Raw genomic sequence first — 13,874 nt, forward strand, 5'->3', positions numbered from 1 at the left:
GAGCGGGACACCAGCAGGTCACGAGTTTCACAGATTTGTTCACTGCTTGGGATTTCTGAGCGAGAGTATTTATGGATAGCTCTGGAGTTATTTTTATGGGAATGGCTCTGTAACTAAGCACTTCAGAAAAAAATCAGGCCACCATGTAGATGAAAAGGCAGGTGGAAAGGGCTTTGCTTTGAGTGTATCCAGCTTGGAAATGGATGGGTGCAGGCACCCAGCAGGTGCTTGCTGTGAAAACCCCTAGGGCAGGTTATCTTCACAAATGCTTCAGACAATGGTGAATAATAAACACATGTATAAATCTCTCAGTCTTTGGTATTGCCAAGGGTCTGTGCAGAAGTATCTGTTGCTTACACTCAAGTTCTCTCTCTCTCCGTGTATTTTTAGCATGGATGGAGATATAGTCTCAGAAAATGTAATGACATGTGACATGCAGGATTCATATGTATCTAGGCAGTATGGGAATGTACCATGTAGGAGGAGATGTAACATACTGCTTGGCTTCTAATACCCATTACTTAAGCATAATAAGGCGCATTATGGAAGCAGATAAGGGGGCTCCCCATTGTGCCTAAGCATTAGAAGACATATGTTTGCGCAGTACCTGTATTCTCCCTTTGCTTTATGTCATTACATTAAAGTCGATTCATGCAATATTGACTGAAGATTTACACTGGCTTGTCAAAAATGTTCCAGGCATTTGCCTTTAGAGGATGATGAGTTTTCACAAGAAAACAATGATCAATTTGATTCCGCCTCTCCCATGCCATTAACAAATCTTGCTGACGATTCCAATTGGATACCAATGTAATGCTATGGCAAACCACCTAATGTTCAGGAGAATTTCTCTGCTGGTTTTAAGAGAGTCAAAAGGCAATGTTCTGCCCTGGTGCTACCTTTATAACTCTTAGCAAGTAAGACAGAGAAGCCTTGCCTTGTAAATGGTTCTAATGAAATGTTTTTCCAAAAATTTGCATGTTTAAGGAAGAATTTAATGTCCACAGTATCTCTGCCACTCGGAGGAAGTGCCTCAAACAGAATGGATCAGACTCTTCCTTCCCGTGTTTTCACACTGCAACCCAGTTTTAACAGGAGCTGTAGCCTGCGAATGGATACAGAAAAGGGCTGGCAAAGGATCTTTCTATCATAGTTCAAGCAAAAATGCCTATTTTCCTAACCAAGGTTTGAATTGCATTGTAAAGATAGACACTGGAACGGTTGACAGCTTTAACAAGAAAACTGTGACTGCAATCCTAGTGCAAACCATACATCTTGTGAGATCAAATGGAATGCTCTGTACAGATGCCAAAAAGAGATGATTTTTTAAAGCCTGTTTTTTTTATTAGTAGTTAATGGTGTATATTTAGCACTGAAAAGATCATTTGACAGCACATCAGTCTTGCCAGATACATGAGTAAAAGGAAACTCAAAAAACCCACATTTGTGTGGGGTCTTTTTCATCTGAAATTTTAGGAGGAACCAACCTACTGGATGCAAACTCTGCTGAACTAGATGGAAAGGCTGCCATTGATTTCCACGGACTTTAGATCAACCATAAGGAGAGGAAGTAAAATGCATGCTAGGATGTTTCCTTGGTTATTTGCCTGTCCTTTTAAATGCTATATGTGACATTTTAAAGTTCAGGTGTTAAAAAAGGAATGATAGCTTCATGAAGGGTTTGTCAGTGAACTGCAGAGTTTAGAAGGCTGTTAAAAATATGAATATAAATGTCTCTGTGCATACACACTACAGGGACAGAATTTAATTTAGCTGGAGCTGGTGGTACCTGACACTTTCTGCTAGGAGAGCCTGTTTTCAGTTTTCTATAACTTTGCCAAGTTTTAACCATTCAGTGTCTACCTCACACTGAATATTTTGCATCTCTTGATTCCACCAGCAAGGTGATGAAAAGCTACCCAGTATTGCCGAATGGAGAAGGCAATCAGAGGATTCTGGCCACACAGAAGAGGGAGTAAGTGACAGCAAAAGAAACATGAGGGTGGACAAAGAAGGGACAAAATGAATGGAAGGTAAATCAGACGGGGGCCACCAGACATAAGAGCGACAGTGATGGGGCGGTGTGAAGGGCTAGGCCAGCAGGAGAGGTAGCCTGGGAGAGAAACACAGGAAAGGGTGAAGAATAAAAGACCCCCAAAGCAATCTGAGCAGTAAATCCTTGAATCACACATTCACCTTCTTTAGTGATTTTTTGTTTTTTTCTCTTTTTTCTCCAGGCTAAAGAAAATGATTTATGCAGCACCAAGCATAAGGGGGCCCCATTCTCCACTGGCTGGTAAGCATTGCTGCAAAGAACACAACAGCAGCAATAGTAAAGACAGATGATGCCTGTTGTCATTTTCAAAAGCCCTGGGAATAACTCATTGGTCAGACTGCTCCCAAGGAGGCAAGTTGCTTATCGCAACTGCTTTGTTTCTTTTCCTGTTGAGATTGCAGGGTTTTTATTCATTTTCCAAGCACTAGGAAGAAGCTACGGGATCTCAGAAGAAGCTACAAGATCTTAGAAGAAGGCAGAAGAGCTGAGAAGGGAAAGGGAGGACAAGGGCCAGCAGGACAGGACACAAAGACAGACACACAGTGAAGAGGGAGACAAAGGACAGATGAGGAAAGAGAGCAAGTGAAAAAATATAGAGAGGGAAGGAACCACCAGATGGAGGGCAAAAAGCCATGTAACAAAGTCTTTCAGCATTTTTAACTCTACCCCAACATATGTGTGCATTCCTTGTGCAAACATTTCTTCCCAGAGCCCCTTCATCTCCTGGGTACAGGGATGGGTGCAGTGTCAGTAGGAAGGACAGTTGGAGAAGTAGATGGTTAGATGTTGATATGTCAAAGGATGTACCCCTGTACACCATGCCAGTGGAAATGCTTGAGGGAAGTCCTGATTCCTGTGTTCTCTCACCCTCTAGCTGCTAGGTTTAAAGTCTGATTTCCAGGAATGCAACACACGTTTCCTTTTCCACTGACCATGGGACCAGAAGCCAGCCCTACCTGGGGCAGGAGGAAACTTGCCCATGCTGAGGTCCAGTGGCACGTTGCGTATCACATCTGTTTTGTGGAGCTGTTTACGTGAGGTCCTGCTAACATGCATGCTCCTTCTCGAGCAGCCTGTGTCTGTATGTGTCCCTGATCCACAGATTAATGATAAGCTTATGCTTGTGGTAGCTGCCCTGTTGCACTGCTGCCAGGAGACAGCATGTAGGCAAGGAAGTGTCCCTCATGCTCTAATGGCATATATTCACCGCAGGCACTTGTGTAAGGGAGGTGATTCTGGAAGTGCAAGGAATCACACGATTCCGGCACAAATGTTTCCAGAACATGTTGCTCTTCCTGCATTTTTTCTGAAGGGAAAAAGGGGAAAGGTAGAAGGAGGCTTCCAGCCACCCCCAATAGCTTTTGCAAATGAATTGTCTAACAAATGCAGCCATTTTGCAGCATGAATTTTGCACATAGGGTGCATTAAGTGCATGGGCATGCCCTGTTCATAGCTGCCTGGCAAGGAATTAGGGCAAAAAAAAGGAGAAACATGTGAAAATGTTACCCCAGATTTATCAGGAAACAGGTTATTAGGAGTCATGGCTAATGATGTTCTCTAATGGGTCTGTTATCCAGCCTTAATGGCATTGTCTCTGTGCATGGCCACCATAGGAAAAAAAAATTGTTCTATTTTTTCCTGTTCAGACATTATCCACATTCCCTGACATTTGACGGGTCTGTAGAGTATGAGGCTTTTCCAAATGGCTGCAGAAGCCCTTCTGAAATTAACTGATCTGTGTGAATATTTATTATCTAGCAGTGACGCCATTCCCATGATGCATGCAATCATCTGTGGCAGTCAGGCTGCTTAGCATGACAGGACCCTAAGTAATGACCAAGAGAAGACAAGAAAATACAGATGTAGGGGTGGAGCAGAGGAAGGAGGAGAGGCAGGGTGACTGCTGTGGTATAAACACCCCCAGTTGTGAAGAGGTCATGGCTTTTCCTACCTGTCTCACTTTTTCTTTCACGATGTGGTGACTACAGCCACCACAGCCCTGGTAAGTAAGTAAGGTCCATAACACCAGCAGAGGGAATCAGTAGTTTTTATTCACTAAAATATGTGGTTTTGGTTGGTTTTTTTTAAAGCTGTAGTCACACAGCTGTAGTCTGGACTCCCACGTTTCAGCTGTTCCCTCTGTCCACAGGCAGAAGTAATGCGTCACTTTCTGAATTGTTCCTTAAAAAAATCAAAACCAGTTAATCAACAGCAGCAGTAATGCAGAGTGGAAACGATCGGCTCAGCTCCAGGCAGGAGAGACAGCATCGCCCCTACAACTGGCACCAGGTAATAGCAGCAAAGCTCAGCGCTGTTTTTGGCATGCCCCATCCCCTCAACCCCAGAGGGATGAGGCTGCCTCCCTACCAGCACCCAGTACCGCTGCAGTGCACCAGCCTCAGCTTCACAGCACCCAAGTCTGCCTGGGCACCAAACGGGGCTGATTCTGTTAAAATTTAAGAGAGGTTCAAAACATGCACATTCAAGCAGGCTGCTGTGGGCCCCTGGAGCTGCAGCCCGGCCACAGACAGGGCAGGAAAATGCTGTGTTCCCCGGCAAGACGCACAGGATTTCCTGCAGCAGGTCAAGAAAACATACCTTCCCATTGTCCCCGCCATGTCACGGGGAGTCCTTGTGCTCCGCTGGGGACAATGTCGATTCCTACCCTGGCAACCAAGGAAAACAAGGAAGGTTGTTTGGCATTTTACGCAAAGCGGCTGCCTGCCTCCCTCACCAGAAAGGCCAGGCACTGGGAGACACGACCTTCCTCATGGCCGCTAATGAATGTCACTTGCCAGCCGTTGGCTGGCTGAAGGGGTGGAAAATCTGTGGCAGCCCAAGGGAAAAAACGTTGTATTTAAGACAAACATGTCTAGGGGGAGGCAGGGAAGAGCCGTGCTGATTCTTGCCCTCAGCAGGAGCAGCAGGCAGGCTGCCGGGCAGCAGGGCACAGCAGGGTGCAAGGCCGGGTTGGAAGGCCATGGAGGGCAAGGGGGTTGTCCAGCAATGAAGGCCTGTCCCAGAGCTGTGAGGCCACTTCAGGAGCCCATCTCACCACCCTGCAGCATGCCTGCAGCCAGGCTCAGCTGAAAGTCCTCCATCAGCCCCAGCTTAACTATAAAGTGCACTTGGCATTTCCCTGTCCTGATGTTCAGTTATTCCCTGTTATTGCTGCATTTTTCCTCCTCTAAAAGCATTTTAACATTGAAAGAACAGTCATAAAGAAGTAACTTCAGTCTCACATTCTTGCAAACCTTGGGGACTGAGTCTTTTAATGGCTGTTGAATGCACAGAAATGCTACATGCCATGCTGGACCTCAGAGATGTAGAACAGATCTCACCAGCGCACATCTCCAAAGCATTCCAAATCCAGGCTCCATCAGCGCAGGCTGTATCCTGACCCTCTTTGGAGCACTATGATGGAGGTCAGGAAAGTCTCAGCTTTGCTGCCGCTGGGCTAAACACTTCCAGGATTAAAGGCATTATTTGTTTCCTGTAATGCTTTTGTGAACCTGTGTTTCCTTTTTGTCATAACACCAAGCCAGCAAGTGTAGGATGAGACAGAGCACCTGTAAGGCAGTGGCAAAGATTATAAGAAACTGAGCATTTTACTGCAGCTTAAAACAAAGGAATTTTCACTGTAACCCTTTAGAATAAGGTTGCCTCAAAACACACATGGAAAAAGTATAAATCAACTTATTGTTAACAGTGATATGGGTATGTTTTGTTTTTATACTGATAGTGAGAAAATGTCCGAAAAGTTGACTTGGATAAAAAAATATCAAAATGTAAGAGCTGAAAAAACACACACGCCCAGTGCATAGGACATTACCTCTAGACTCAAGAAATGACATTTCAGTTTGCAGACCCAAACTGCCACAGAACAGAGCTGTGTACAGAGATTGGTAGTGTTTGGCAAGGTCCATGGAGGGTATAGTGTAGAAGGCTGCCCATTCAAAGAAAGGGAAAGGGGACACAGATAAAAAGATTTCAAGCATATTCTACTGTTAGATAAATGAAAGAGTTGAAGAGTGTTTGTTTAGGAAGGGGGAACATGTGTCTTTAAATTTATCGTAGATAAATGGGCAGAGGGAATAGCAGCCAAGATTTCCTTGTCTGAGAGGCTGAAGCTAATACTGTCATCTGTGGTTAAGACCCATTTGTCAAACAGAGTATGCTGAGAATAAAGAAAATCAAGTCTCCCTTCCCTTTTTAATTTGACTTAATTACCCGTAATTCCCCTTACTGAAATAAAGGCATTTTCAATTGCAGGACACATTTCTGTGCCCTTACTTTCGCTAATGCAAATACATGGCTCTGCATGCAGGGAAAGCAAAAGCTGAACAAATGTGCCACAAAACCAAGATGCTCCAGTACACTCACCTCCTTCCTTGGGAGAGGAGGACAGAACAAACAGCACGTGGCAGATGTTAGCCACACAGTTCAGTGCCCTACTGGGAGGCACACAAATACTATCACGCTACACAGGCTGGGAGAAGCTACCTAGGAGAACACAGAGCACTTGTATGTACGTTGGATTTGCCCCTCCATAGCTGGGAGGAGGTATGCTTGGAGTACATAATACAATTATAATTGGGTGCAATATGTTCACAGCGTTTAAAAAACGTTGTCTTAAAAAACTGAGTGCCACGTTCAGATGGCTTGAATTCCCCATGAGCCCCTGTGCCTACTGCTTCCTACTGGCTGCTTCTGGTCCTTCAGTGGTGCCCAGCCAAGAGGAAACTTCAGGGCACAGATGGAGTTCAGGCTAGACAGTCCATAACCTTCACTGGATCCCGCTGGCATCCTGTGGTGCGAAACCTGCATCCCAGAATTACTTGGAGCTGTCGTCCTCCCGAACCCGATGAGCACACTTGCCTAAAATAGTTGCTTGCAAAGGTGTGGCGAGGCCAGCCTCGGGGCTCACAGAGTTGCTGAGGGGGACTGTGAGCCTCAGAATATCCTTGTAATTCATCTGTAATGTTAAACTTTAAATAACCGCCTTCCTCTTTCATTCCTTTCTACCTCGGCTAAGAAATGCAACACGCACTGTGTAAAGGGACTGTCACCAGCTGTTAATAAGAAAGCAGCTTTAGCTTCTCTCCGCTTCTCTTGTTCACACGTAGACAGTGTTGGAAATCAGTGAAAACGGGTGTAGCCCCTCTGCTACCGCCACCGCCACCTCCCACAAAGAGAGCAAGTGAGAAAGGGAAGAGGAAAGGTTGAAGAAATGGGCTGACCTACTTAGGTACTGCGAAGGACGAGCATGCGGGCGCTGAGTGCTGCAATGGCTGTGCGCGTTTGTTCTGGGCACCTACTGTTACCCTGGCATCCCTCCAAACAAATGGCTTTACACCCAATTCCAAAACAGCTCCTTCCTCCTCCTCTTCGAAATATGCCCTCCCCACCGTGCACGCTCTCCCTGTGATCCTTGCTGCCTTGGTTTTAAAACGGCCGCTTCCCCAAGCAGGCAGCCAGGCCCTGTCTTCTCACCCACCTGTTAATACCTGGCCTCCTGTTTGTCACACGGCAGCTCTGGGCTCTCGACCAGGATCGCCCCCTGCTCCTGTGCCGCAGCCACTGCTTCCGGCACGGGCCACCTGTCCCTCCTGTCTCAGCTGAGAAAGGACAGGACCTAACTGCAGGGTAGGTGGCTGTCAGCAGAGGACCCGGCTTGCGAGGAGTGGCTTCCAGAAGCAGGAAGGAGAGAGGAGGCAGGTCTCCTTGCTCTCGGGAGCCCTGACTCAGACCCCTTCCCGTGTGTCACACGCTGCCCCCTCCCCTCCGCTGGCTCCGAGCCCCTGAGTGGCATCAGTCGAACTCTCTGAGTTAGCCAGCCTGAAAATTATACCCACTGGGATCTGGCCAGTTTGCAAGCTTAATATTGGTGATTGCAAGGTGGGATCAGCGCATTCAGGCGACACAAAGATTGCATTATAAACCCGTTTGGATTTAGATGGCGGATGATCCTTTTGCTCTGCAGACAGTATTTCTGGCAATTCAGAGCAGTTACAATTGCTCGTCAGAACAACCGAAAGTGCTTCCCTGGCAGCACGGCATATCTTACTGAGAGACTGGAAGAACCTTCTTTGGTTTCTATATAAAACCCACTGATGACTCATATAGGACTCAGAAATTGTCTTAGAGATAAATAGGAAGATAAACTGCAGATCTAGAGAGTGAAGCTTGAGTCACAGAGCTGGAACCAGGATCGGAAGGCAAACTTCCACGAAGTTTGGGGTCTTAGGGAGACAAACAGGGGGTTGTTTGCATTTTTCACGTAAACATCACATTTGTCATTTCTTATTTCTCCTTTTCTTCTCACTTCCTCACTTCCTGGATGTATTGTAGAATATGAGGGGTCTTGTAGTTCTTTTTGTCTACTTCCTCTACCACATTTTGTCTTGCTTCACACCAGTGATGTCTCAGAGGCAATTAAAGGAGGTTCCTCTTAGTTCCACAATGCCACATCAGCTTTGGTCCCTCACCAAAGACTACGTAAGGATGTTACACACACAAACTGCAGTGGAAGTTCATTACTAAGGGTGGAAAATCAAGCACTGAGAAGCTAGAAAAGGCCACTGCTAGGCTGGCTCGTGGAGCTTCAGTTTGGCCCCTCTGTGCATACGCACATTATGGCAGTCTTTAATTACATGAGCATAATCCTGCACTGCTTGTCCCCCAGAACCCCTGCCTCCTCCAGCTCATGGAGCAGGTGGTGCTTGCTTAATGAGCAGCTATTTATATTGGGTCTGTGCTCAGCACAAGACCCTGTGTCTTGTTCACTGTACACTGTTCAGACCTCGATGTGAAGATGGAGGATTCACTTTCCTGCTGGCTCTTCTGGTGTACTTACCACTGTTGTACCGCTGGGCTTTGTTTTCACAACACCTTATGGAGATGGGAAGGTGGAATTATTCCTGTTTATAGATGTTGGATTGCACAGGATAATGAAAAGGGTCCAGTTCTTTGATGTGACACCTGTGGGGCTCCTGGGCTTTCTGTGCTCCACACGTGGGATGCCACCTGCATGCTCAGGACTTCTACACAAAAGACTGTAGTAGGCAATCTTAGTATCCACTGTGGCAAATATACTTTCCATGATTTGACTTACATCATGTAGGATCTTCTGGAGCCTCATGGGACTTCCTTTGTATACAATTTTTTTCCCAGAAATAATGGTGGGGAAGAGATTATAACTTGATAAGATATAATGCCTCTTGTTTGGTCTCTCTTGCCCTTCCATTTGCACTTTTTCCTCTAAGGGATGGCTCTTCTCTGCCTCACATGCAGGGGAAGTTCTCAGACAAATTTGCCCCTTTTTGTAATTGTGAAAGCTTGACCTGTTGATCATATAATGACTTGAGTATTCTTACACACCCTTCTTGGTGTCATTGCAAACTTTTACTTCCAGTTTTCCTCATGCTTCTTATCACCCTGAGGTATTAGCCTTTCTCAAGTGTCAAGTATATGTCCCTGTAGTACACAGGGAATACTGGTTTTGGTGTAGTGAGTACAGTCAGGTCACAAAAAATGTCCCTAAGCAGCCACCAACTTCCAGTCCATTGATCTTCACACATCATAAGAAAGTTCAGACTGGAATTCCTTCATGTTGGCTGCCATGTCTCTTGTGTTAAAGGAGTCTCATCTACAGTGCTCTCCTGTGAAGACATTTATCCAAATTGGAAATCCATTGGGATGCCCCATAACAGTACAGTTCTTTACAGATGCTGTAGGAAAGTCATTGAGAAATGCACTCTGCTGATCACAGTTGGTCTGCCCCATTCCTCTTCATACTTTGGCCAGTTCTGTTTCCTGCCCTCTAAATGATTTATGCCCCAGCCCCTCTGCTCCCTATTCTTGCCTTCCTGTTTCTCTTTCCTTCTAGACTTTCTCACTAGACTCCGTCCCTCCTTGATAGCTTGCTCTCTGTTTTATACCTTTTTTCTCATACTGGCCAACAGGCCTAGTCAAGCTTTCCTGAGCTTTTTGTCCCGTTCTGGTGCTCGTCTTCATCACCACTCTGGCACTTTTACTTCTTGTTCCTAGGCCATCTTCTATAACTACTTCCTTACCACATTTGTCTTCCTTTTCCCAGTCCTATTCTCCACCTCCAGTCTGATCATCCCCTGTGATCCAGGCTTCCTCCTGCCCCAGCTCCACAGATGATCCCGTTGTCTGCTCACAGAACCTCTTCTGTGTTCACTCCATTACTGTTGCTTCCTGCCCTGGCTCCCTTTCCCAGCCTACTTGTCCAGCTAATCCCAACAGGTTTTGCTCTCCTAGCTCCAGTGTTAACAGGCCCCTTGCTGCAGTCTTTCCATCCCTTTCCTATTTATTCCAGTTGTGATCTTCTCTGCATTTTAAGCCTCCAACTTGAACAACCCTTACCATGAGTGTCCCTGACTGAGCAGAAAGTACTCAAGGTTTTGTGATCTGCAGTCCTGATTCATCAGAGACCTTGACAGAGCTTCTGCCCACCCCTCTGGAAGCTGGGTGAGTGGCAACCTGATGAATAACCCATACAAGAACTTGGACATGTTTGCAGGTCCACAGCAATAACATAACCTGAGAGTATCTTACAGGTAGACTACAGATACGGCCCCTCTTCTCAGTGCTGGCTCTAACTCTACCTAGAGTAGCTATTACAGGGAAACACTGCCTTCTATCCCACAGTGCTGGCCTCGGGTGTGCTCTGTTATTTCAGGGACAGGTACATGTTCAGTCTCCATTGTCTCTTGGAGTTAATGATGAGATGGAGCGTGCTCCATGACAGTGGCATTCTTGGGGGCTTTATCTGTTAACATCTATAGAGTTTCCACTGAGCAACTATCAAGTGAGATTCCCCCCCCCCCCCCCCCCCCCCCCAAAGCATGTGTTGGCCAAATTAGGTGGCCTTTCAGAAAGATGGTGCAAGGCATATTCCCGAAGTTGAGGCCAATCCCCTGCCAGATTTCAAGCCTTGCTTCAAAGCATGGGAATGCTACAATGATTCTAAGAAAAAGTTGTCAGAACATTTAAATTTGGTCAAAACAACATATTTTTCCAAACCTCATTCTTGGAAAGGCTAAAGCTGATCAATCAGAAATTTAAAAAAACAACAACAAAAAAGCAACCAAACAAAAAAACAAAAAACCCAACTCAAAAACCCCAAACCCAACCAAAAAAAAACAATCAATCAACCTGAACAATATGGTAAACTTAACTTCAAATCATTAACGTTTGGCACAGCTGTAAGCTGCCAAAACCATGGTCTTGTAATACAAAGCTGTGGGCAGTTTTTATAATGAACAGCAACCCCAAATCACTTGTAAACATTATTATCATTCCCTTTCGGTTTTGGTATGTGTCTGTCTTTCCCTGTTGTTTACAAGTTAAACCGGATTTTCACGCATCCTAAAAGATCTTGTAAGGTTAACACTTCACATTAAAATACACAATGGAAATAGATACCATGCTTTTACTTTCACAAACCAAAATCAAAGTTACAAACCAAAAAAGAACACTGGGAGTTTGCTATTTTTCATTCCACAAGCACACCTCACAAATGTCAGACTTCTTTGCTGTATGATCAATAAGTGAGGTGTAAAAAATCACTAAATATTTTTCATCCTCTTCTGAGTAAACATCCAAACAGTGACTTATTTTCATGGAAATGCACAGGAGTGCCTCCTTGGCTCCAAAATGGATTACCACATCCAAGATAGCTAAAAGAGAATAATTTCAAAAATTGAAAAGTTTTATGGGAACCAGTTTTGTGCAGACACCTACGGGCCCGTTATCACTCAGCAGGCACTAACTGAAAGGGTCCCGCTCTTAAAATTTAAGTGCCACCAATGACAGCATTACAACTGTGTTGCTGTATCTGTCCTCTCATGATGCAGGGTGTTACCACTTGGTGCCTTGCTGTGGACGTTGTATAGCCAGGACTTCATTGACTTGGAAGTGGCATTTCCTGGGCAGAGAACTGAATTTTAATTTCTGTTTTACTGACTACATTTTTTTACTCTTCTCTCAGTGACTTTTCTCCCTCAATACAAAGCGTGCATTCAGATACCTTTCTGAGACTCGTCTCCTCTGGCTTCTCCAGTGCAGCAGAACCACTTATTTTCCATCACAAGATGGCCGAGCGCTGTAGAACTCCTATTAAATGGTTTTAGAAGCAACACGAAATAATGTAGAAATCATCTGTGGAAAATTGCAAAGGGTGGAAACGTGTCGTCATCTATTAGCAATGCTCAAAAATAAAATAAAATAGCTCCACAGGGCTTTTCCAATATTTGTGGAGTGGCACGCCTCCAAAGCACACTCAGTAAGGACAGGGTGCTTTTGGAAAGCTTATTTGCATGCACCCAGGCATGCAAGCACACACACAGACACACATGGGCTGCAGGCACAGAGCTATTTTGCTGGCTTGGAAGAAGTCAAGTGTTGGAGGACACTAGTCAATGAGCTGCTGCCTGAGGCTGGGCTGAATAATGTTTCTCAGTTCTTCTGTTCTAGGGGTGGGTCACAGCCAGGAAGAGCAGTCCTGCCCTGTCCTCTGCTCCCCTGCCACTGCCCAGCAGGGCAGGCAGGACCAGAACGGCCAGGACCAGCATCCCCCATGGGAGACACTGCACTGGAAGGTGCCAGCAATGAGCTGGAGGGTATGCTGGCCTCCTGGAGGGGAGAGCAGTGACTGGAATGTGCTCATGCCCCAGGGCAAAACCCACTGGGGAGAGCTTTAATCAAAGGATAATATTCACAAAAAATCAGGAAACAGGGTATCATACTGAGCAGAGACATCCCTACATTTCCAAGTGCAGTGCTTGCTGATGACGATCTCCATAGATAAATCTGGTGTGCCCCACACACTTCTCATTATGTTTGCATTAGACCTTCACTGAGGAAAGTTGCAGTTGTAACCAGCGTAGTTACTCATTTCCTCCCCAGCCCCCTTAGCACGAGTAATGAGCACGCTGAGGCACTGAAACAGGTAGACAAAAGATGACAGAATTCCCTGAGATTTACACGGCACATAAATATTTAGTGTTTGATTTATGCAGTGTTGATGTTATTTGTCAATTGCTTTATTAAAACCTAGAAACTTTGAGAGGATGTGGTAGATGGAAAAAAGGAGAGGAAAGTATTCCCTCTGATGCTAGAAATAAGGAAGTCAGAAGTCTACAGGTTGTGGATGAGGGAACCGCTCTGCTGTGTCTCTGATCCCTGTGGAAGCTGCTGCTCTCCTCTTGGTTCACAGCCTGAAGGATCAGAAACGATCTGCTCCTTTCAACAGGCAGACAGAGCTGTACAAAGCCCCTCCACATAAAACCTGCTGGATCAGGAGTTGTGTTTCTTTCTCCTCCCCCGTCCCCAACCTAGAGACAACATAGCTGTGAGGACGTTGATGTGCCAGTAAAGGCAAGGGTGAGCTCAGCCGCACATCATTTGCCAAGCGGGTGACTGTGCCTGTGTGCATGGAGCTGAGTCAGTGCGAGGGCATCTTTTGCTGTGGCCTGGAGGAGTGGAGCAGAGGGGCCGGCACCACCACAGCCGCAGAGAGTTTGCGGTGGTTTTGTAGTCAGTAGCCACTGCACCAGTCATCTCTGCATATTTTAAAAATGACAGGCAGTTTGGGCATCTGCTTACATCAATATTCTGTAAATACAAGGATAAATCGGTAGCCCAAAACAGTGAGAAAGCTTTGCATAGGTTCTGTTTTGAATGCTATTTATTACACAGCATGATATACACAGAACTCTTATTCATGTCAGTGGGAGTTTTATGCAAACATGGAAAGCAGAATGTGGCTCCAAATTGTAACTTGATTTGC

At 45.6% G+C, this 13,874-nt stretch overlaps 1 long non-coding RNA gene across 3 annotated transcripts; it reads right to left on the reverse strand.

Moving 5' to 3' along the window:
• Positions 1–4,087: 4,087 nt before the first annotated feature.
• On the reverse strand, positions 4,088–7,959 carry LOC133278675 (uncharacterized). Of its 3 annotated transcripts, none has more exons than XR_009746638.1 (2): positions 7,554–7,959; positions 4,088–5,625 (listed from the first exon to the last, which is right to left on the reverse strand). It is a non-coding gene; the product is annotated as an uncharacterized LOC133278675 (long non-coding RNA). The 3 variants fall into 3 exon arrangements; XR_009746639.1 differs by having other exon boundaries at positions 7,301–7,959; XR_009746637.1 differs by lacking the exon at positions 7,554–7,959 and adding an exon at positions 5,889–6,547.
• Positions 7,960–13,874: the final 5,915 nt, after the last annotated feature.

This window comes from Pezoporus flaviventris, unplaced genomic scaffold (assembly GCF_033815535.1).
Source record: "Pezoporus flaviventris isolate CSIRO_AGI_PZ_B2104156 unplaced genomic scaffold, CSIRO_AGI_Pfla_v1 ptg000066l, whole genome shotgun sequence".
NCBI classification, from domain to species: domain Eukaryota; kingdom Metazoa; phylum Chordata; class Aves; order Psittaciformes; family Psittacidae; genus Pezoporus; species Pezoporus flaviventris.